This window comes from Eriocheir sinensis, chromosome 64 (genome assembly GCF_024679095.1).
Source record: "Eriocheir sinensis breed Jianghai 21 chromosome 64, ASM2467909v1, whole genome shotgun sequence".
NCBI classification, from domain to species: Eukaryota; Metazoa; Arthropoda; class Malacostraca; order Decapoda; family Varunidae; genus Eriocheir; species Eriocheir sinensis.
Window position 1 is genome coordinate 1,254,696 of NC_066572.1, and position 25,832 is coordinate 1,280,527.

Genomic DNA, 25,832 nt, shown 5'->3' on the forward strand with positions numbered 1-25,832 from the left:
GTATGTGCTTTACGTATTAATTTTGGCAGATATTATAATTCTGTATAATTTTACCGGTAATTATGCTTCTATACCACCACCTAGAGTTATCATTGACTCAATTAACCCCCATGGCGTCGGAACATTTCCCACCCGTGACCCCCCCCAGCGTCGGCACTTTTCAAAAATTTTTTTTCTCCCATTATGTCAGAAATGCTGAAAAAACATAGGTTTAAGTCATGAAAAGTGTCAAAAATGACATCTGAGTCACGGTGTGTGTCGTAAATTGTCGCGTCGTATATGTACGACGCCGACGCTGGGAAGGTGACTCAGCCTGTGCAGTACATGTACGACGCCGACGCTGTGAGGGTTAAATAAGGATGAGGTCAGCCCCAGCATTTAAACTGCCTGAGAATGGTCCATGTTATTAAGGATGTACTGATACAAAACATGAAGAAACACTCATTAGAACCCGATTGCCTCCTCTTTGACCTTCAGAAATACAGAACATAGTTGACGTGAGAAGCAAAAGTGTCTTATAATACCAATCCCAGGATATAGTTAATATTGTGTCATCAAAACCCAGATTGAATTCAAACCTCTCCTGCGTCCATCCCACTCTGATTGGGCTCATGTTAACGCCGCCCTGCACTGTGACGCCTTGTTTAAGAGGCCCCCGAGCCAAGAAGGACGGAATAGAGAGGGAGAAAGCTGTTGCTGAGAGGGAGAAAATATAAGAAAGATTTTAATGGAAGCGACCAAGATAGATAATGGAGAGAGAGAGAGAGAGAGAGAGAGAGAGAGAGAGAGAGAGAGAGAGAGAGAGAGAGAGAGAGAGAGAGAATTACCTCCACTAAAATGATCCACAAAGTCTAAATGGATGTATATAATCCCCCCTTTGCGCCCATGGACCCCCCTAATGAAACAGACCAGCTATAGTGTAAGCTATCTAATGGGGGCCTTCTCCCCCTCGACAACTTAACAAAAACTACAAAAAAACATCACACTTTCCCTCCTTATTATCAAAATTCCTTGATTGCTCGTTAACCATTTTAGAAAAAAATAAATTAACACTCACCAATGGGTTCCTCCTGTGTTCCTCGTCTTCTTCTTCCTCCTCCTCCTCCTCTTCTTCGTTTGGTAGTGTCTGCAAATCAAGTTTGGTGTCAATTAACTGTGTAAACATCAAGCAGGTGAAGTCACTCATATTTATCTATTTGTATATATTTCATGGTGGCAAAATTTAAATTATCAGTTTCATTTTCACCAGTGACACGAATTTGTGGCTGTTTTCCACAATAGAATTTCACTCTAATAAGTGAATCAGACCCCACAGAGATATTACCAGAGTGTGTAGGAATGAATACAAAGATAACCACATACTTTGATTTAACTCTAGGATGTCTCGTGGATCATCAATAAATAAAAAACAAAATATCTGGACAGGCCACTCTTGAGCCCGTTACCTTCAATGACACCCCAAAACAGTCCCTGCGCCAAGTGTGTACCCCATATTTTGGTTGTGTTAGGTGCGCCTATTAGCAACTACTATTTTTACTGAACGAGGGACACATGATCCATATAAACCATTAATACTACCTAATAATATTAAACAAATTATATACGTGCTACCAGGGAATCATGAGGATTAATGTTATTGTAATTCTCACGTTTACTCAACCCTACTAAACCTATCCACCCCGCGCCCACCTAGCCTCCAGCAGGTGCCCACCCTGGCTCGCATAACCATAGCAGGGTGCGATAACATAAAACCTTATTCCCGATAACCGATAACTGATAATGGAAAACCTTATCGGTGATAACCGATATTCGTTAACTGGAAACACAAATATAGGCGATAACCGATACCCGATATTAATCCACAATTCCGATACTAGCTAGCGATAAGTCCGATAGGCGAAAACGATACTATATTGACATTTCAAATAAAAAACATAGATGAATTCATATTTTCATTATCTGTATTTTTAAAAACTTACAAAATCTGAAAACCACACGTTGACATGTACATATGGACGGTAATACTAGAAACACCTGAACCGGTGTTGTGTTATTTGGCGTCCCCACCGACAAACAGTGGTCTCTCGTGAACTGTGCATGCTCAGACCAGCAAGTGTAGACCTGAACAGTCTCACAAAGCTTTTTAACCGTAATTTAGAGTTGCTGGAAGGCTGAATCAGACATACAGTACCACCATCCCCTATGTTTCTAGATTGACACTCTGTACGAGCTGTATTTATATGTACAGAGTGTCGTTCTAGAAACAGTGAGGATGGTGGTACTGTATGTCTGATTCAGCCTTCCAGCAACTGGTCTTAATGTGTTAAAAAGCTTTGTGATACTGTACAGGTCTATGCTTACTGGTCTGAACATGCGCAGTTCACGAGAGACCAGTGTTTGTTAACACAAGTGCCAGCTTTTGACGATGGGACACCAAATAACACAACACCGGGTGCCTTCAATACCATGGCATGCTCACAAACGAATATGGAATATCAAATTTGAGGTAGTGAATAATCATTTTGGGGCAAAGCTAAATGATTTTTCTCTTTGATGTATTGATTTTTGAGTCTAACAAAAAAACAACCTAGTATTTTAATGTTGATGATCTAAGTACGAAATCTCTTCGCCAAAGATAATTCATACCCCCAAGTTTTTTCATAAAATACCGGGCACCCGGGCCACGCATGCGAGTAGGGAGGAGACGTTTTTTTTTTTTCTGAGGCGGAAAAAAAGTAGCGATTATCACTAGTTTGGTTACAAAAATAACGAAGATACCGATATATATTTAAATAAGCAGCGGATGGCCGACAACCCGATTTTGTTATCAGCGATAAAGTATCGCGATAACGCCCAGCTATGCGCATAACTCACCACCCACCTTCCTGCAATTACAGCTGATAATGTAGTACTGCGAACACTTAATATAACACGTCACGTCGTAGGGTATTCGTATCTTACAATTTTACTGAACACCAGTTGACCTGTCCTCCCCCGCTCACCTCTGTTGCGCCTCCTCATTCCCAATCCTACTAAAATGGATTGGCTGAGGGGAAGCACCTTCCACAGGGAGAGCGTGTCAGTTTTCCCTGTTCCTCACTGGCTGACAGCCACTGATGAGGCTGCTGGCCAATACCAAATTTAAAGTGCATATTTCACACCTTTTCTTTCTCCTTATTTTCTCCATGCAAACAGTTTAATACTTACTAAAAAATGGTCATTATCGTAAATAAATCTGTCTCAGGAAAACAAATAACCAGTGAGACTGGCAAGGAGAGGAAGAGAGCTCACCATGCTGTGCCCAGTGACCATATTGACGTGTGTGTGTGTGTGATATACCCAATACCCACTACATATATATATATATATATATATATATATATATATATATATATATATATATATATATATATATATATATATAGGCATCAGCTCTCAGTGATTTTACTATACTAGGCTACTACTACCCTACTCACCTAGACCTACGCAGGCCCACCCACGCACCCACATTACTCACCACCAACCACCATGAGAAAAAATCACCCCTCACACAAACCATTTCACAATATACATCAAAGCATTTGTGATCATATTATGTATCATCTATTTGGGGGGATTTATATCATGGCACAAATTTGGCCCATCACTGGTACACAGTAAAGCCACAAATTTGGCCCGTCGCTGCTACACAGTAAAGCCACAAATTTGGCCCGTCGCTGCTACACGGTAAAGCCACAAATTTGGCCCGTCGCTGCTACACGGTAAAGCCACAAATTTGGCCCGTCGCTGCTACACAGTAAAGCCACAAATTTGGCCCGTCGCTGCTACACGGTAAAGCCACAAATTTGGCCCGTCGCTGCTACACAGTAAAGCCACAAATTTGGCCCGTCGCTGCTACACGGTAAAGCCACAAATTTGGCCCGTCGCTGCTACACGGTTAAAGGAGTTATCTTTGTCACCAATAGCATGGGTAGTCTGAGGAAGAGGAAGGAGGCAAGTGAGGTGGAGTGGCGGAGGTGGAGGCAGCGGCCGGTGACGGGAGCGCGGGGTGAGGACAGATGGTGGCCGACGCAGGTGAAGAACAAATTTAAATAAAAATGAGAACGTGTGTTTTTGTTGTTTCCATGACCTACTAATGTATTAACCCAATAGCAGCGACGGGCCAAATTTGTGGCTTTACCGTGTAGAAGTGACAGGTCAAATTTGTGGCTTTACTGTGTAGCAGTGACGGGCCAAATTTGTGGCTTTACCGTGAAGCAGTGATGGGCCAAATTTGTGGCTTTACCGTGAAGCAGTGACAGGCCAAATTTGTGGCTTTACCGTGTAGCAGCGGCGGGCCAAATTTGTGGCTTTACCGTGTAGCAGCGACGGGCCAAATTTGTGCCATGATTTAAACCCCCCAAAATAGATGATGTGTAAACTGATCACAAATGCTTTGATATGTATTATGAAATGGTTTGTGTGAGGGGTGATTTTTTCTCATTTTTCTCGCTTGGGGGGACCATTAAGAAACATGATTCCTGCTGCTACCGGGTTAAGAAACATGATCCCCGCTGCTACCACCACCACCACTGGGTTAAAAGGCCTTTCCCTCTAAGCAAGGGGATGTACTGAACATTTTACAACACAATGGGTTACTAAGTGAGCTGCTGAACATTTTACAGCTCAATATAACGGGTTCACCCTTTGGGGGCTTCTGGCGGGGGTAATGAAGGCAGGGCAGGAAATGAGTAGAGAAAGCTTACCTATTTCTCCAAGCTGCTGAAAAGCTTGTTGGTGAAGAATTACTTGTCGGTGAAGAGACTGTTGTTGAGGTGAGGAGTGCCCTGTGTTATGGAACCTCCCGGCACTGCTACACCAACCTGCAAATATGTGTCCACTCTCAAAGTCTTGTACTGGGAAAGACAGCATGGGATAATATATTATAAAATCTCTCTCTCTATCAAGGGCTGTATAATTAAGATAATTAATTGATACTCTCTCTCTCATATTTGTTTTTTTACATACTTTTCTTCCTCTACCCTCCCTCTCTCTCTCTCTCTCTCTCTCTCTCTCTCTCTCTCTCTCTCTCCCCTCATAACTATACATACAGCCAGGCCTATACTTTGAGGCAGTGCCAACATTGCCAGACTGTTGTACTCAGCCTCTTATATTTACGGACTTCCAACACAAAATCTGTCTCCTGGTCCTCAATAACGAGATTCACTTATATTTATCATCAAAATAGTTAATTCCTCTTGTTTCTTGGCAATACAGTGTATTTGTATATGCATACAGTCCCTTACAAGCTGGATAATAGTACACGTAATAGGAATGATAATATTGACAATAATAATAATTTAATACTTAAGCTATTCTAACCTAAAACTTATTCAAACCTAGCCATACTTTTTTTCCTTACCTTCCTTGGCTGGGCCTGGTGGTGGGCCCAAGCCGGCAAGTGTTTATAGCGGCCCCATCTAGCTTTCCCTTGGACAGTCCCATACAGTCCAGGATGATGGTGGTGGTCTTCAGGACAGGTAGACTGTGGCAGCGGTGGATTCAAACCCTCCTCATCCATGATGCGGCGAACGCAGGACCGGCACGCTAACCACTCAGCCACCATCTCCTTCCCTGGCCTGTGTTCCGACGCCAAATATGCAAAAAGTAAAAACATATGCCTCAATGTGTCATCCCAGACTATATATAAAGAGAATTAAATCTAAGCCATCCTAAACTGCCCAAACTTGCTGAGCTATCCTAACAAGACCTAACTTAACCCGGTAGCAACAAGGGCCCAAATTTGTGGCTTTACAGTGTACCAGCGACAGGCCAAATTCTTGCCATGATATGTAACTTGATATATTAAGAAGGATATAAACCCCACCACCGACCATCAGGATCCACCGGGAAGAAGCCTACCGGCGCAATAGGCCAAGACGTAAAAATAAATAAATAAATAAATAAATATATAGATGATGCATAAACTGATCACAAATGCATTGATATATATTATGAAGTGGTTTGTGTGAGTGATGATTTTTTTCTCATTTTTCTCGCTTAGAGGGAAGGGCCTTTAACCTGGTGGTGGTAGCAGCAGGGATCATGTTTCTTAATGGTCCCTCCAAGCAAGAAAAATGGAAAAAATCACCCCTCACACAAATCATTTCATATTATATATAAAGCATTTGTGATCAGATTATGTATCATCTATTTTGGGGGGTTTATATCATGGCACAAATCTGGCCCGTCACTGCTACACGGTAAAGCCACAAATTTGGCCCGTCACTGCTACACGGTAAAGCCACAAATTTGGCCCGTCACTGCTACACGGTAAAGCCACAAATTTGGCCCGTCACTGCTACACGGTAAAGCCACAAATTTGGCCCGTCACTGCTACACGGTAAAGCCACAAATTTGGCCCATCACTGCTACACGGTAAAGCCACAAATTTGGCCCGTCGCTGCTACACGGCAAAGACATAAATTTGGCCCGTCACTGCTACACGGTAAAGCCACAAATTTGGCCCGTCACTGCTACACGGTAAAGCCACAAATTTGGCCCGTCACTGCTACACGGTAAAGCCACAAATTTGGCCCGTCGCTGCTACACGGCAAAGACATAAATTTGGCCCGTCGCTGCTACACGGTAAAGACACAAATTTGACCCATCGCTGCTACCAAGTTCAGAAACATGATCCCCACAGCTACCGGGTTAACCGTACCTGCCGTGCACTCTACTACCACAATGAAATAAAACAAATATATACTGTGTTGCACCCCAAGACAATATTTTAAGAGGCGGTGAGTATGGAGATGACCGTAGCCACCTCTCCCGCCAGTGACATCAACGGCAGTGTGGTGAGAGGCCTATCCTGCCTATTTATCCTAAACAAGTGGGTGTTATTCCAGAAAAAACACCCAAGTCTCATCACTTCACACTTAGTTATATATTCAAGGGCTGAAAAATATCGGAAACATTAACAAAAAAAATCCCCGGTCAGCACTAAGTTATCCTAACCTTGGATTAAACTTAGATTTTAATGTAACCTCCTGTGAGAGCAAGATAAAAATTGACAGACAAAATAGGTCAATTCCGGCCCTTACGGTACCATGAGCAGACCTCCAGAATAACACCCGATGGTCTAGGATAAAAAAGTTGGAAAATTTCATTTAGTTGGCGCAACATCTGTGGTCATATGCCGGAGAGAGACAGAAGGGGAAGGAATTATAGAAGGGAACAGATCCCAGGAGACGGGACACAACCCCCAATTAATACCTGGTACACTGCTGGGTGGACAGGGGCATAGGGTATCGGAAAAGCCTCCCAAATTTTCCCACTCTGCCCGGGAATCGAACCCAGGCTCTCTCGGTAGTGAGCCGAGTGTGCTAACTGCTAACCACTGCACCACGAAGCCCCCAGGTCTAGGATAAGATACTGGTCATCGCTAAGTTATCCTAACCTTGGATTAAACTTAGATTTTAACCTTAACCTCCTGTGAGAGCAAAGTAAATATTTACAGCCAAAATATCGGTTCATGCCAGCCTTCACAGTACCAGGAGCATGTATAACTCTAGAATGACACCCGATGGTCTAGGGTAAGCACATGTGGTCAAGGCAACAACGCTAACCTACATATTCCCCCTTAGAGTTAATAGGTTCACCACCCCGGGTCATCACCACCACATGCATCACCTAAAATCACCACAATCACCATCAATACCACCTCAAACACACATGAAATCACAACCATGACGATGAAAACGCAAAAAAATCAAGAGAAATAACACTGAAATAAATAAATCTGAAAAATTCGTAAAATTCACCCCGCCCGCTAGACGAGTCACCCTTAAAACACTCCTAGCTCACGTTAACCTTCAATATTTCCTGAGTAACACAACCCACACCTCATATCTGCAATAATACAACACAAATACACCCTAATCCTTAATATAGGAGTACCCAGGCATCTTACACTGGTCAAAACTCACGGATATAAGGTCACGTACGGTTCGCTCCCATCCGCCGCCGGTTACGCCCTTATGACCTCCCTCACAGCTAAACGCCCATAATTCAATATCTAAGACACTCACACCTCATTTGACCTCATACATTAGGTCATTCAGCTTAGTTCTCCCTCTCATAGTGTTCAAAGTTCTTAGGTGTCATTGATAACTAAGATAATACGTCACATATGGTTCGCTCCACCCGCCGGTTACGCCCTTATGACCTCACCGCTAAACGCCCATAATTCAATATTTAAGACACTCACACCTCATTTGACCCCATAAATTAGGTCATTCATCTCAGTTCTCCCTACCATAGTGCCCGAAGGTCTTAGAGGTCATTAATAATTAAGGTCATATATGGAGCCGGACACCCCAAGCCAGTTATATACTTGACCTTTCTGACCTTACCGGGTTATATCCCGCTCTCCAACTTCACACACAGGAATACAATGCACGTGTCGCCCTGCCCCTCAAGCCCCGTGCCGCCACGTACTCTACTTTACCGGAAATCAGTAAAAAACGATGAGCTTCTGAACTACCACGGCGGCCATTTAAATAAGGTCACACGGTCGCCTTTGTGAGCTCACCCCTAAACCTAATTCATTGTTTACGACATTCACGCCTCATCTGACCTCATATATCAGGTCAATCCCTCTTAATTCTTCACTCTGTAGAGGTCAAAGGGCTTACTGGGTATCGATAATAAAAGTTCACGTTAAGCTGATGGCCGCCTCTTATCTTGCATAGATCACACATTTTCCGCCTTTTCCCCACATCACCGCTTGACCTCAAGAAGTATAGTGACCTTATATGTCATGACCTCAAGCCCCGTCTCGGTATACCCAGTAGTTTACGAGAAAAAAATATATATATACAAATATTTCCCTCACCAACCCGCGCCGCCATCTTATCCCGAGGCCCCGCGGTCAGCCCACATTTAAATCCCCTTTTGATCACGTTCATCACACTTCTCGCCGTTATCACCCATATCAGAACAAGCACAAGGCATTCCTCACCTCTTTGATCTGCATGGCGTCTTTACAGCGGCGGTTAAATCCCACGGAATCACATAAAACAGACATGACTCGTAATGGCGACAGACGGAGCAAATCCACAGGGAGGAAGGCCAGTCACGTGATCATAAGGGAATAACTTCGCCGCCAACTTCCACGAAATAGCTCTCACATGTTTACCTTCCCATTTTTTCCCTATTTCAGTGTCATTTCTATCGTTCTGTGACCCTATTTCGTCTCCAATACACGGCACAAACATCAGAGGAACATTTGTTATCACTGGAAGGCTAAATAACAAAGGAATAGGCTTGATTATTGACAGAATTATAGCAGGCGTTATTTTCCCTCATTCCTTGCATCTATGGTCCGTGTGTCTGGTGTATTATTATCTTACAGGCAATATTAACCCTTATAAAGATCACGGGTGGACAAATAACATCAAAATAAGGCAAATCAATCAGTCTTTCTGGTGTGTGATGAGGTATCTTTCAACGAGTTATTTCGCACGGGAAAACGACACCACTGCTGCTCTTGCTCTTGCTGTACTTTTCGTCTGGGTCTTGACACATTGCGAACGAAACTGCAGAAAGTGTACCATTCTATCACCCTTCAGGACGGGCTTACAATAGGATATCATGAGTTTATATGTGGGAATAATGGCTTCAGGGAGTTCTTATTAATACACTTAGTAGTCTCCCTTAAGTGAAGCATGGAGAGAGGGAGAGAGAGATAGAGGGAGGGAGGAAGGGGAATGAATCACGTATTAATTACATCTTAAAGCCATTAATTGGTTACAACGTACGTTTCTTCCTGTATAAAATGGTAATTATATCGCTTTTTCTCTTTAATTAAACCTAAAACCGTGTAAGTAATGGCTTTGAAATGTTTAATAAGGGAAGGTGGACGTTGGAACAGGAAAACTCATTCATTGTTGTACCTCAAAATTAACTGTTCCAACCTTTCCTGAGCCTTTCCTGGGGCCGACCATCAGGCCCCACCGGGAAGATGCCTACCGGCGTAATAGGCAACAACGTAAAAAATAAAAAAAAATAAAAAAAATAAATAAATAAAATAAACGGAATATTTATTTGTGATCTTTTGTTAACCTTAAACATGACTTGTAGAAGCAAATCACAGCCTAATATAACGCGTCCTCTCTCTCTCTCTCTCTCTCTCTCTCTCTCTCTCTCTCTCTCTCTCTCTCGTAGCTTGGCTCCATATGTTTCACGAATGTAGACAGATCAACATTAATTGTTTATGATCGATGACACTTTGCGTACGAGGAATTTGGCGTAAAACACAAATGTAGACAAGTAAATTCAGACTGAACCAAATTTTTCTCCACCAATTAACGTTGTAGTGCGAGAATGGAATAAGCTCCCTGCCTTCCTTCAGTGGTCACACGACTGATTTCCTTTAAAAACAAGCTCGGCCGTCACTTCCTTCAACTCATTATATTAACTAGAGTTGAAATGCAACGTTATGGAGCCATCGGATTAATGTTGAATCACTTAGTTTAAGGACAGGCCACTTAGTCTGGACCCTGGGGTCTGATTTTCTATGTAAATCTGTAAATTAAAACCCATCCGAAAGCTATGACGTAATGTTTAAACCTCCGCGTACCCAATCAGCTGTTTTAATCAGCTGATCGGTCACCTCAGCACGCTACTGATATATTGTTTCCGGAGTCATCACACTCGTACAGAACATGTTTATTGCATGACTTGACCTGTGACCTACCATACCGAGACACAGGGATGGATGAGATTCTCTAATATATAGACTTACAAGAAAATAACAAGTTTTTTCCTCTCAGAATGGCAACACCCCCGCCAATGGACTCGATCGCTCGCCATATATAATTCTTCCGCCTCGTCATTTTACTTTTTTTTCAGCTTTCTCGTCCCCTGCATGCATTATAGTTAATGTTGTACTTAACGGCAACATCAATAAGGGCTGATATCGAATTAAGCCGTGCTGGGAAGAGAGAGAGAGAGAGAGAGAGAGAGAGAGAGAGATGCTGACTTTAAATGCCGACTTCATAAATGCTGACTGATTCTGGGCCATGAGTTTATTGACCTTATAACACAAATGCATGCTGACTTGAGGTACGTGTTGGCCGATCGACATCAAGGCTACTCAGCACTCAGCATAAAACTGATTTTCACTGCTGAACTAATTAACTATAAGAGATGAAGAACCCTTAGAATATATATCATTCTAGATCTCTTCCTTTCCTCTATGAAATACATAGGAATGTATAACTATCTCCTATAAGTCACCCTAAGGCCCTTGCTCATGGTACAAGATACAGTAATGTCTTTGATAAACTAACTCAAAAGATGGACAATTGTAACCTATATGAGTGATAATATATATTGAACAAGCCCTCTTTCCATTATTTTTGCAGTATTAAGGAATATATATCAAGCTGCTAACTCATCCCTTGCTCATGGTGGAAGGTTCAGTAATATGTCTTTGATAAACTAAAAGATGGACAATTGTAACCTATATGAGTGATAATATATATTGAACAAGCCCTCTTTCCATTATTTTTGCAGTATTAAGGAATATATATCAAGCTGCTAACTCATCCCTTGCTCATGGTGGAAGGTTCAGTAATATGTCTTTGTGCCTGATATATATATACTGAACAAGCCCTCGATCCATTGTCTATGCAGTATTGAGGGATAGGTATATCAGTTTCCTAACTCACCCCTTGCTCATGGTATCTTCCTAAGGCATTGCTAGACTTGTTTTTATATGCCAAAGATTGAGTACATTAAGACCTTCTCAAAGTCTTACCCAAGAGTTAGTGCTTGATATAAAACTATGCTCATGATAATTAAGGCTTCACAAATGCTGACACTGCCCATGGGAAGACTTAATGTCAGGTAATTATCAAAACTAACACATAATTAATGGTTTTGATCCCCCAGAAAATAAGGTAGCTACTGGGGGGGTCTGGAAGAGGCTGATCGAGGGTCTGGGGGCTTGAGCTAGGGGGCTTCAGGTAAGAGAAAATACATATAATTAATAGCTTGGACATCAATAATCTTGACCAACCCTTGCTTATGGTAGCTTTCCAAGGCATCGCTTATAGACTTTTTATAATATAGCAAAAATAGAGTACCATCAAGGCTTTCTCAGTCCAATTACTCAAGAATTAGTTCAGTGCTTGTTATAATATTGTTTTCTCGGCCAACCCTTGGCAAGGCTATTAAAACTGTTCTTGACAATGCTAGTAATTATCTAACATATACTGGAACCCTTACTAATGTTACATAACAAAGTGGAGACTTAATTGCTGGGGATATTTGATTCAGTTCCATATTAATTGTTTTTGCTCATTGGAAAGGTTAATTAAAATGTTACCGCCAGTATTATGCTAAGACACCTGCTTGGATAGGTTAGGTGACCAATTACTGGGGGCCTGAGGGTCTTAGGGCTGACACAGGAAGGGAAAACACTTATATATAATGTCTTTGACCCCCAGAATAAAGGTAATTTGGAGCCGAGACTGGGGGTGGGAATGCACTGGGTACTTGAGGGGGCTGGGTACATACTGTTTGGGCAGGTAAATCATTCTTCTACATCAATCCTCTGTTATTTTTAATTGACTTTGACTAAAAGCAGCGATGGACCTTCAACTGTAAGGACGTGGCAAATTCTATGAGTCTGAGGCCTTTTCAAGCACTCAAAATCTCTCTTTAAATAGTTTTGGGGAGATAATTCATTCCTTTACATCAAGCGTGTTATTTTTTAAGCTTGAGAACTTTGACTAAAAGCAGTGCTGGACCTTCAACTGTAGAGACATGGCAAATTCTATGTTTGAGGCCTTTTTAAATAGTCAAATCCCTTCTTATATATGTTGTTTGAGGAGGTCATTAATTCTCCTATGAACTTCTTTGCCCCTCGAGATATTTCCCTCGCTCAATGTGATGCCTAAGAGCTTGTAAATATACTAGTGCTAAGCTTTCAAGTATTAAAAATGGCAAATTCTGAGTGTACGAGGCCTTTTCAAAAGGTCAAATTCCCTCTTTAAATACTGTATGGAGAGGTAATTGATTCTCCTACATCAACCCTTGCTCAATGTGATGCTTTAGAATTTGATATCTAGCCAGAACTAAGCTTTCAAGGGTTAAACATGGCAAATTCTGAGAGTACAAGGTCTTTTCAAATAGTCAGTCTCTTTAAATACTGAGTGGGGATGTAATTGATTCTCCTACATCAACCCTTGCTCAATGTGATGCTTTAGAGCTTGATATCTAGCCAGAACTAAGCTTTCAAGGGTTAAACATGGCAAATTCTGAGTGTACGAAGCCTTTCCAAATAGTCAGTCTCTTTAAATACTGTATGGGGAAGTAATTAATTCTCCTACACAAACCCTTGCTCAATGTGATGCTTTAAAGCTTTGGTATCTAGCCAGAACTAAGCTTTCAAGGGTTAAACATGGCAAATTCTGAGTGTACGAAGCCTTTCCAAATAGTCAGTCTCTTTAAATACTGTATGGGGAAATAATTGATTCTCCTACAACAACCCTTGCTCAATGTGATGCCTTAGAGCTTGATATCTAGCCAGAACTAAGCTTTCAAGGGTTAAACATGGCAAATTCTGAGTATACAAAGCCTTTTCATATAGTAAAGCTCTCTGTCCGACCCACCCACACACATGCACTTTCCCTCACCTGAGCATTGGCACCTTGTTATCAAATCAGTGTTGAAGGCAAAAACTATAAGCATTATGAGACAGGAGGAATACTAGCTGACCTGTAGACACAACCTTACATGTATTTCCCTATAAGTGGTTTCCAAGGGCCTGAGCTAAGCTGGGATAATCCTCTCACATTTTTATCCAAGACAGTGCTAGACCTCAATCCCCCCCCCTATGGATGGGCTTGAGCTATAGGAAGAGGGAAAAAGATTAGGTTTTTAGCTTTGAACAGAAGAGGAGAAAGGTTATAATGAGAGATTTAGTTTATCACACCAGTAGCCTATTATCCTAACACAGGTAAGGATAATACACTATTAAGGTTTTGGGGCAGGGAGGAGGAGGAGAGACTTACGATGGGAGGGAAGGAACCAAATTTGTGGCTTTACCGTGTAGCAGCGATGGGCTAAATTTGTGCCATGATTTGAACCCCCCAAAATAGATGATACATAAAATTATCACAAATGCTGATATATATTATTATGAAATGGTTTGCGTGAGTGATGATTTTTTTCCATTTTTCTCGCTTAGAGGGACCATTAAGAAACATGATCCCCGCTGCTATCAGGTTAAAACTACCCACATGCTGTCCAGAAGACCACCTATCAACCCGGACTCTAGATTCTAGGATTAAAGATGAGCTCCGGGAGGGCAGCATGAGTCAATGCAAGATGGCACCACTATAAACACTTGCCTGCACCAGAATGGGCTGGGCCGACCATCAGGCCCCACCGGGAAGAAGCCTTGGGCCGACCATCAGGATCCACTGGGAAGAAGCTTACCGGAGCAATAGGCCATGACGTAAAAAAACAAAAAAACCCAAAAAACAAAAACAAAAACAGACAAGGGTGCTTTTATGACCCTTCCTCTGTACCATCAACCTAAAAAAACATCATTGAGAACCCAATTACTGACCTTTTTGGCCTTGGAAATATACAACAGAAAATACAAGACCCAAACAGTCCCCTCAATAAACAGACATACAACTGAAATTTGTGCCTTGATATAACCCCCCCAAAATAGATGATGCATAATGTGATCGCAAATGCTTTGATATATATTATGAAATGGTTTGTGTGTGATGATTTTTTCTCATTTTTCTCGCTTAGAGGGACCATTAAGAAACATGATCCCTACCACCACCACCACCGGGCGAAATATGTTAGGTTGCAAATATTTCCACGAGTCACTACATCACTTGAAGGCTTTCCATATACGCTGTGTTGCTAGTATTTCCAAGGGTGGTTTTACGAGCCTTGACACCGTGACGAGGCTTACGTAACAGCCAGTCATGACAGCCTGACCCATACCCTTAACAGCCACCCATGACAGCCTGACCCATACCCTTAACAGCCGTGGGAAATTGCCGTCTCGAGATTCCAAAACAACGCCCGCCAGACTCAACGTCACATGGTGGTGAAGATTTTAACGCAGGTACACAAAGACGCAGAGACGGACACTCAACCCTAAGGTGGAGACGTCGGCCGAAGATGTTGACGTAGCGATCCCAGACGCAGGGACGAACGGTCAACTGTGGGGTCAAACATCAGATATCAACCCGTTTTTTCAACCTGTACATATCTGCTGCCGAATATGGATGAGGGAAATATATTTTAAACCAATTTATTTTTTTCCTGTTACGTATATTTATTTCATAGAGGTCAGAGTTCACCACCCGTACTGCACGCATGGGTGGGTAAAAGACATGTATATATAAAACCGTACGTGTTTGAGGATAATCTCCCTCCATAGTCAGGATTCACACATGACTAGGTAACGTATGGTCATTGTTTAACACTTTCCAACTTTTTTCTAGTTATTTATTGAGGTACAAGCCTAACAGAGGTGTCCCCATATAGGCCTGAACCCCTCTCTGATACCTGGCCTGTACTGCTGCTCTCAAATTATGTCAAACTAATTTTTTTAAGGTGAAGGGAGACAGCTCTAGCGGGGATCGGAACCTGACGGAACCTCCCTCGCTAGACGCCGATCCGACAGGCTTGTTAGGGGTCACCTGAAGCACTGGGCGGCAGCTTACAGAATGGGTTAGGTCGTTAGGATACTCAAACCAGCAGTGTGGGTTAGTGAGCAGCAGAAATGAAATGCGTTCACATGCAAAAGCCATACGTGCTGTTACGAAACCCAGAGAGAATTGTCATACTTAAGCAGGAGTAATTGTTATGCGAAATTTTGCCGAAAGCAGCTGGAGTTGTCATGCAGAGAAGCCGTGGGATTAGTTACGAAGGAAGGCGCAGAATGTGTTGATACGAAAGCTAGAAGCGAGCAGGAGTTAGTATACAGAAGCCATGCCATTTGTTACGACAGCAGACGCAGAACGGGGTGTTATGAATAGCAGAAGCAGAGTGAGTTGTTACAAGGGCATGCAGATGTTATGCCAGTCCCAGGAGTGCAGGAGTTGATACCCAGAGCAGCAGAGGTTGTCCTTGGTAGCTAAAATTAAAAGGTTTTGTTAATACTCCTAGTACGGAAGTGTTGTAAGTTATGGACAGCACCAGTAGTAGTAGTAGTTATTGCAGAAGGGGTTGTTAAGTTAAGACAAATCCCTACAGACATTATCATATTACCCCAACATAAATACCCTTCCATCCAGTATCTTAACCTTCAAATACATATCTCCAATACATAATTAAATCTATACACAAGCACCAGTAGGAGTTGTTGCAGGAGAGGCTGTTAGTTATGACACCCCCACTACAGACCTTTCCCCTACATAAATTCCCCTCCATTCAGTAACCTTGAAATAAATACCCCCAATACACAATATATGCCCCAATACATTGAATACACATACACATGCAACTCAGTAACACGCACATTTAAATCCATACCAAGTTTCTTGTACGTACTGGGATAGGAAATACCTTATGAAGAAATAACCACAGACTTTGTATATAAATAACCCCAGTGCATAACATTCTTTCCCAACAAAACACCATTCTTAGGATATATATATATATAAAACACAGAAGACGAAAATCCCAAATACACATTTTAGTATACATGCAACTCAGTAACTCACACATAAAACCATACCCAAGTTTCTTATACGTACTGGGATAGGAAATACCTTATGAAGAAATAACCACAGACTTTGTATATAAATAACCCCAGTGCATAAATTTTTTTCCCAACAAAACACCATTCTTAGGATATATATATATAAAACACAGAAGACGAAAATCCCAAATACACATTTTAGTATACATGCAACTCAGTAACTCACACATAAATCCATACCCAAGTTGCTTATACATGCTGGGATAGGAAATACCTTAACCTAAAGAAACACTAAAGGCTGTATATGTAAAATCATGCGTAGTACCTTATAAGAAATAACCCCGGCCCTTTACGTAAATACTCTCAGTGCATGACATTTCAATATATGCCAAGTAACTTTCTAACCCCGTACACATGCTGAAAGAGAGATTGTTGTTAATAGCCATAACACACTTCCATACTTATTGATATAGCCTTCATAGATAACATGCACCCTTTCACTACTTTCTGAGCCAGTACACAAGCTGAAAGAAAGAGGATTTTGTTAATTAATAGCCATAGTAGAAAGGGTTTGTAGGAGTTACCCACAGCCACAGAACTTATAAGTAAAATCCTGAGTACAACCTTATAAGTAAAAAAAACACCACAGACCTTGTAAGTAAATCCCATAGCCATATACATACAAACATCCAAGTTCATACCATTTCAATACATGCATAATACAAATCATTTAAATATTTTCCTTGGCACATAAACTTCTGCCTATATTTACAAGTTAACCTTCTCCTCCCTCTTATCCTCTTTAATACATAGAATGACATATTTCCTCTACTCCATAAGCTTCTATATATTGATCTGCCTTTATGTATAGAACTCACATCCTCCTCTTCTTCTTCCTCCTTCTTCTCCTCCTCCTCCTTCTCCTCTGCACTGTTTGGCCTGTAAGAAGATGGGATTGTCAGATATTTCCGGCTCTAACATTAACTACCACCAGGGTCATTAAACTACCCCTGAAAATGCCCACAACTCCTATGAAAGCCTTGTCAAATATATGTTTTCTTAGGGTCATGGTACAGAGGAAGGGTCAGACTACCACCAGGGTCATTCAACTATCCCAGGAAATGCCCACAGCTCCTATGAAAGCCTTGTCAAATATGTGTTTTTAGGTTCACGGTACAGAGGAAGGGTCACACTACCATCAGGGTCATTAAACTACCCCTGGAAATGCCCACAACTCCTATGAAAGCCTTGTCAAATATGTGTTTTTAGGTTCACGGTACAGAGGAAGGGTCACACTACCATCAGGGTCATTAAACTACCCCTGGAAATGCCCACAACTTCTATGAAAGCCTTATCAAATATATGTTTTCTTAGGGTCATGGTACAGAGGAAGGGTCACACTACCAACAGGGTCATAAACTACCCCTGAAATGCCCACAACTCCTATGAAAGCCATGTCAAATATGTTTTCTTAGGGTCATGGTACAGAGGAAGGGGTACACTAACACCAGGGTCATTAAACTACCCCAAGAAATTACTAAAACTCCTATGAAAGAACTGTCAAATATATGTTTTCGTTGGGTCATGGTACAGAGGAAGGGGCACACTACCACCAGGGTCATAAAGCTGCCCCTGGAAATGCCTAAAACTCCTAGGAAAGCCTTGTCAAATATGTGTTTTCGTTGGGTCATGGTACAGAGGAAGGGGCACACTACCACCAGGGTCATAAAACTACCCCTGGAAATGCCTAAAACTTCTAGGAAAGCCTTGTCAAATATGTGTTTTTAGGTTCACGGTACAGAGGAAGGCTCACATTTTCATATATTATTTTTTCCTTCTTTTTGTAACTTTATTTTCCTTTCCTTTCCTTTCCCTTCCATTCCTTTCCTTTCCCTTCCCTTCCCTTCCTTTCCTTTCCCCTTCCTTTCCTTTCCCTTCCCTTCCAATTCCTTCCTTTCCTTTCCCTTCCCTTCCAATACCTTCCTTTCCTTTCCTTCCTTCAATTCCTTCCTTTCCTTCCTTCCAATTCCTTCCTTTCCCGTCCCTTCCAATTCCTTCCTTTCCTTTCCCTTCCCTTCCAATTCCTTTCCTTTCCCTTCCCTTCCAATTCATTCCTTTCCTTTCCCTTCTCTTCCCTTCCCTCTCATTTCCTTCCTTTCCTTTCCCTTCCCTTCCCTTCCTTTCCTATTCCTTTCCCTTCCCTTCCCCCTCAATTCCTCCCCTTCCTTCTCATTTCCTTCCAATTCCTTTCCTATCCTATCCTTTTCCTTCCCTCTCAATTCCTTCCCTTCCTTCTCATTTCCTTCCTTTCCTTTTCTTTCCCTTCCCTTCCTTTCCTTTCCCTTCTCTTCTTTTTCCTTCCAATTCCTTCCCTTCCTTTTCTTTCCCTTCCCTTCCCTTCCAATTCCTTCCTTTCCCTCTCAATTCCTTTCCTTCCCTTCCCTCTCATTTCCATCCTATCCTTTCCCTTCCCTTCCCTTCCTTTCCTATCCTTTCCCTTCCTTTTCCTTCCCTTCCCTTCCCTTCCCTTTGAGCCTAACAAGATCAAGCAGACATTACCTTAGCCTGGCCTGATGGCGATGGTAGTGTTGTCAAGTCTCCTCCTCACCACAGCCTCCCTCCTCCTCCTCCTCACAGCCCTGAAAGAAAGTCTCATTAGTCAGATAAAGGTTCATATCCCTGCACAGAGGATGAAAAATTGAGGGAGGGAAGATGCCTGAGAGACATAAAGAAATATAGCTTCCTGCAAAGAGATATAGAGCTTTGGAACGGTGAGGATGTAGTATTGGCAGTGTGCAAAGCTTCAAGGAAAAGTTGGATAAATGCAGATATGGAGACGGGACCACACCAGCGTAAGCCCGGGCCTGTAAAACTACAACTAGGTAAATACACACACACACACACACACACACACACACACACACACACACCACCACCACAATCAATCAATCAATGGGGGCATACGCAGGGGGGCGCGTCGCCTCGCCCACCCTACGACGCCAAGCCCAGGGGTCCCTACGGGTGATTCTCCCTGCAGGCCATCCCGAGTACCTCCCTGCAGGATCTACTATAACTTGCTCCAGCCACTAACTCCGTGGATGTCCCCTTGGCCTCCTCCATTCAGGATTGTCTCTCACAGAGACACCCGATAAGCAGTTATTTGCTGATGACACCCAGTTCTACTTTTCCATCACTGATATTGAAAATACAAGTGCTAAGATCAATAGTGTTATTAATTCAGTCAAGGAAGGATTGGATGCATTATAAGCAATTGAAATTAAACGATGATAAGACTGAATTCATGTTTGTGGGGAAGAAGGGCACTCTACGTTATTTTGGTGATGGGAACATGATTATAGGTGGTAATGAAATTCATATTGTTGAAAGTGTTCGTGACTTGGGAGTGCTGTTGGATTCCAATTTGACACTGAAATGTCAGATAAATAATGTCGTAAGGATAGCTGGATATCACCTTAGAAATATTGCTTTTATCAAGAAATACCTGGATGAAAATTCTATCAAGAAATTGGTGATTATCAATATTATATCAAGAGTGGATTATTGCAACTCAATCTACTATAACCTGCCAAAGCTCCAATTAAGGAAATTACAGATGGTCTTAAACAGAGCAGCGAGATTAATCAAAGGAATTCCACCATGAGAGAGAATAACTCCTGTTTTGATAGAGCTCCACTGGTTGCCAATAAAAGCAAGGATAGTATTTAAGTTATGTGTTTTGACACACCAAGCTTTGATCACTGGCCGTCCACCGTATTTGAGAGAATTAGTACACGAAATACAGCCAGGTGAAGGCATTAACACTCGCCGAGCCACTTCTGGAATCACCCTTCATGGTACTTTTCAAATGTTGGATTGCGCGCTTTCAGTTCTGCCGCCCCAAGACTGTACAATAAGCTCCCTCTTGACATTAGAAGAACAAAGGATATCTCCAAATTTAAGAAAGAACTAAAAACATTTCTGTGCTCTGACTGCTATGACATGGAAACATTGACAATTAACATGGCATATAAGTTGTGATCAATATTGAAAATTTAATGAATTAAATATGTGGGTCCTGCAGAGCGCTTCGGCGGAAGTGGGGCCAGATAAATAAGAAACACAAGTAACAAGTAACAAGTAAGTACGCCAGGATACGGTGCTCAGGTGTTGACTTGCCAGGCCAGACTGTTCAGGTCTCTGCACCTTCAGCAGCTGGCTGCGAATTTACATCAGCAATAGGTGGGCATTGCCTGGCACACTGAGCAGTGTACTACCACGGTACTTGTTGCAGTCCTGGCGGTCCCCTTTCCCTTTCCAGATAGGGACGACCAACCCAGTCAGGAGGAATGGTACCGGACAGTCAAGACCGCATGCAACCCGCGGATCACAGCCTCACGTCCAGCTTTGAGCAGCTCCACACTGATGTTACAGGTGCCAGGTGCCTTCCCACCCCTCACCTAAGTCAATGTGCGATGAGACATGTAGTAGTAGTAAGCTATTAACAAAAAAAAGGCATTGATATTTGGGGGGAGAGAGAGAGAGAGAGAGAGAGACTGCGAGCTCCGGGGTGAAGAAAGGGAAGAGCCCGCGCGGAAAAGCACACCCCTTGTGACATAAACACGTCTGCTGGCTTGTCAAAACCAGGCTGGATGTGCTAGAAATGTTGTAATTACCACCACACCCCGCCCTAAACACACACCCACTAAAGAGCTTGTGGTGATGATAAGCGAGGGTTGTTTTGGTAGGTGACAGCCCTGTGTGACCTGCTGTAGCCTTGGTCAGGTCAGCCTTGACATGAGATTAACTTTAATTAACAAGAGTACTACATCACAGCAGTGCGAATATTCCTCTGTACAGGGTCCTAGGGTCACATGGGTGTTATTCTATACATTTGCCGTCCCCGGCACGAACGGCTGGCATCACACTGATTCTGGCACCACACGAATCTATGCCACTGTGAACACTGCCTGGTAACATAACACTGTCTGTGGCACTGCATATTAAACACCCTGGCTGAGCCCACATCACAGGAGGGGGGTCACACCAGGTAGGTGGTTAACAAGACACTGTAACACTGGGTAACTAATCTGTCTTGCATCACGTAACACCTGCTGAACATGGAACTGTCGGTGGCACTGTTAACACTGCATAACACCTGAGAGCCCACGTCACAGCCCGTCACCTTAACACAGTGACGTAACACAGCCAGTAACAGCCCTATCATGTGTCCAGGTAACAGAATACTACTAATGTCACAACGTGTAACACTCTCTGGGATCACGTAACACATTTAAACACTGCTGCTGCCACGTCACACACTCGTCCGTCACATGACGTAACTCTGTACTATGAAGGGGAGAAAACACTCACGGGAAAGCGATTAATCTCTTTTTTTTTCACCTTTTAGAAGCAGAGCAGCAGCAGGGCCTGAAACCTCATCAACGGTAACATGATTTTGGGGGCGGTTGATGCTTGAGGTCAGAGTCACATATTTGACAAGGCTTTCGTAGGCGTTGTGGGGGGCATTTCCAGAGGTAGTTAATGACCCTGGTGGTAGCTTGACCCTTCCTCTGTACCATGAACGTTAAAAGACACTCACGGGAACACGATTCATCTCCTTTGTGACCTCTTAAGAACAGCTGATACGGCGCGGGGTCATAACTCGTCACCTATAAACACGTATTTGACAAGGCTTCCGTAGGCGTTGTAAGCATTTTCAGGGGTATTCAATGACCCTGGTGATAGTTTGACCCTTCCTCTGTACCATGAACGTAAAAATACACTGTCTTACCCCCAAACACACTGCAAACACCTCACGAAACACGTCGTGAAGGAGGAACTGCGTGGACGATCAGCTGTGTTGTGTTATGATTTTTTACCGCGCACCGATGCTAGATTATCGTACTCAGAGCCGCGCATTTACCGGTTTCTGACCCATACCTGATGCCAAGAAGCCCCAATAACTAACCATTTAAACAATAATCATATGTGAAGGCGGTTATTTGGGTGATGAAAGCAGTGTGGGGCTCAGAAATCTCCAGGTGTCCCGCACTGGACTCTCGTACTTGAGGTGAAAGTGTTATACTTTGGGTCCCAAGAAAAAATAAAAATAAATAAATAAAAAGCGGCCATGTCCTGCAAAAGGCGACTTAACGAGAAGGAAACGAGACGAGGAATCCATTTCTGGCCTCGTCATAACGCTACACTCAATATTAAGGGAGATATCGGCACGGAAATCTCGTGTGAAATTCCCCCCACCCAAAAATATGAAAATCAGCTATATTTATGTTATTTGAGGTTATTTTCATGCAAACGGTGACTTTTCTTGGGTAAAACGAGACGGGGAGTTCATTTTTTGCCTCCACGGAACGCAAGGATCAATATTAACAGATATTTGATAGTAGTAGTATCAGTAGTAGTAGTAGTAGTAATAGTAGTAGTAATAGTAGAAGTAGTAGTAGTAGTAGTAGTAGTAGAAGTAGTAGTAGGAGAAGTAGTAGTAGTAGTAGTAGTAGTAGTAGTAGTAGTAGTAGTAGTAGGAGGAGGAGGAGGGGGAGGAAATTTAAGGAAAAAATGTGGAAATAAACAATAGTAATATATTTCCTCACTTTGCGATAAAAATAGTAAATAATAAATGGTGCAGCGTCGGACCCTTAAACTTCCAGGCAGGAGACACAAGATAAAAGATTCTGAAGAAGCAAGACCAAGCATATATTACTGGATAGTTTGCAGAAATGTGTAGATTTCCTTGAATAGTTTCAACCAGAATGACTGCAATAGCTGGAGCTTTTCAGGACTGTTGAATATTGCAGGGCATGAAATTCTGTATTTCTTATGCATCATTAAAGGTCTCTTTTGCTTTCTTCAAACATGTTTTGTATTTGCAATTTATCTAATTGTTTTCTATAGGAAGTAACATATAAAAAGATGTTTAATAGCAGACTGTGAAGAATTGCTCCAAATAGTACACACCATGGTGCTATATGCTTTATTAAGTGTATAATAAGCTCAGCCATATTGTCCTGCAGTTAATTTTTAGAGTCACAATTTCTCTCCTTTTTTTACAATTTAAGTTGTGATTGTGTTCATGTATACCAGCAGTTCTTTCTTTAATGATATTAGTAAAGAAGTTTTTATTATATATATGAAGTCAGATTAAGTGACTTTCAAAAGCATTATAATTAAGCTCATTTAGCTTGTGTCACTCTCAAAGTTATACACCTCCGTGGTCTAGTGGTTAGCGTGCCTGGCTTCTACTCCGCAGGCCCGGGTTAGAATCCCGGCCCGGGCAGTCGGCGTGCAGCTCACCCAGCTGTTCATCCTCTCTCTCAGGCTGGTCGGTAAATGGGTACCTGGGGAAGGTGATATGTGGTAACCCAGATATCACACTGGCCCTGTGTCCCGGGGTAATGGGGGCTCCCTTCCACCACAGTCTCAAGGGCCAATGTTACAGAGATGAGCACCGAGGCCATGCGCTGCTACTGCGTATCCCCCCAACTTTACTATTTTTACACTCAAAGTATATAATTGTGTGTTTGTGTGTATGTGTGTGTCACATCCTGGAAAGCCCAAGACTTCTCTCAAGTCAAAACTCTGATGACTCATGAAAGAGTCTGGCTTCCAGCTATATCTTGAGAGCCAACAGTCGCCGTGGAAATTTTCTAGGTATAGTGGAATGTGTTTTGACAGTGGGCAGTGCCTTTGTCTTTGAAGAACTCTACCGAGTTCTTAACGAAACACACCCATACACCAATTTGCTCGATGATTTCCTGTATTTTATTGCCAGTACACTATTTAACACATTTAAATATTTAATAATGTATATGTCAATGCCCACTTTTTCATTATGTTCTCAACTTGTGCCAGGAACATATGAGTCAGTACTTTAGTAAGGTTAGGTTACATAAAAAAGTGCATATTTGAGTTACAAACAGAAACATTATTTTCTTGTCAATACCCAAAAAATAACTTGAATTTCAAGGAGAGAGAATTTTTTATAGTCTATGGACAAAGAACCTTTATTTTCTAGTTTTAATGTTGTGCTATAAGTAAAAAAATGAAGTAATTATATATTTTTCACTTAACCTTTTTGCATGAAATAAATATCAATATATATATAAATATTTTGCCTCAACCTAAAATCATAAAATTCTTTTTCAATTCTAGTAGCTATGAAACTATGAGTGGGAATACAACTGGGTGATGAATCAAACCTTGACGGGTGTTGCTAGGTTGCTAATTTACCAGCAATAGGTTACCATGATGAGCACCGAGGCCACACACAGCTATGCGTATGCCCCCAACTTCACCCTACCCTTACTAGACACATCATCTATAACACCCAGTAAAACTAGCATACTAAATAGTAAATGTAATACCTTAATACATCATTGAGACAAGAATGAGCCATGGGATGACTAAATTACCAAAATATCCAACAAACATATAATGCATGTTGCAAAGAATGGGTAATTGCTTAGCAGGAGCAGTCTCTTTGAGATGCATATTACTTATTTCCTGTGGTATGTTATGATGCTTTTTAATGGGGATCTGTTTATTACCACAATAATTCAGCTATGAAAGTGCTACAGCAAATTTACCCCAGAATTCACTATAACAAGCTCTGTGGCATATATCGTCAAGCCGTCTTCACTCCCAAATCTATTTACAAGCTAACAGACTCGTTTTAGCCTAGTGGATGGTAACCTAGCTCTGCTAGAATTGTAACCTATGATTGCCGCTGGGGATAGTAGCCTATCGTTACAGAGGAGAGTAAACTGTCAACCCAAGTATGAGACTCACCAAATCAACTCTAGTACTTTCATAATTGCTTCCTGGTGATGACTAACTCCACAAAAAAGACATGATAATTTACCCAGTAATGAATAGTTTGTGTCCAAAATAGGTCGCTAAAATCTGCTAAACAATGGCAAGGGCACACCCAGAAATATGTTCAGGGAGATTGGAGGGCAGAGAAAAAGACAAGACAAGAGAAACTTTGGGGGTGCAGGGCCTGAAACCTCATCAACGGTAAACGGGTGGGGCCCGGCCCATCCTTGGTTGTGCTAGTGGTCTAAGGTATTACAAACTACAAATTAAGACT

General features: G+C 42.1%; 1 long non-coding RNA gene across 3 annotated transcripts in view; it reads right to left on the reverse strand.

The window, feature by feature from the left end:
- The window catches only part of LOC126987168 (uncharacterized), a 42,206-nt gene extending 19,621 nt beyond the window's left edge, over nucleotides 1–22,585 (reverse strand). The window contains exons 1-5 of one of the 3 annotated variants that reach the window (XR_007740312.1): nucleotides 22,521–22,538; nucleotides 19,289–19,368; nucleotides 5,402–5,618; nucleotides 4,746–4,862; nucleotides 1,058–1,126 (exon numbers count right to left, since the gene is read on the reverse strand). This is a non-coding gene — a long non-coding RNA (uncharacterized LOC126987168). Of the gene's footprint in view, nucleotides 1–1,057; nucleotides 1,127–4,745; nucleotides 4,863–5,401; nucleotides 5,619–9,004; nucleotides 9,481–11,040; nucleotides 17,669–19,288; nucleotides 19,369–22,520 lie in introns of those variants that run through there. The other 2 variants (XR_007740311.1, XR_007740313.1) reach the window with 2 other exon arrangements.
- Between the last annotated feature and the right edge of the window lie 3,247 nt (nucleotides 22,586–25,832).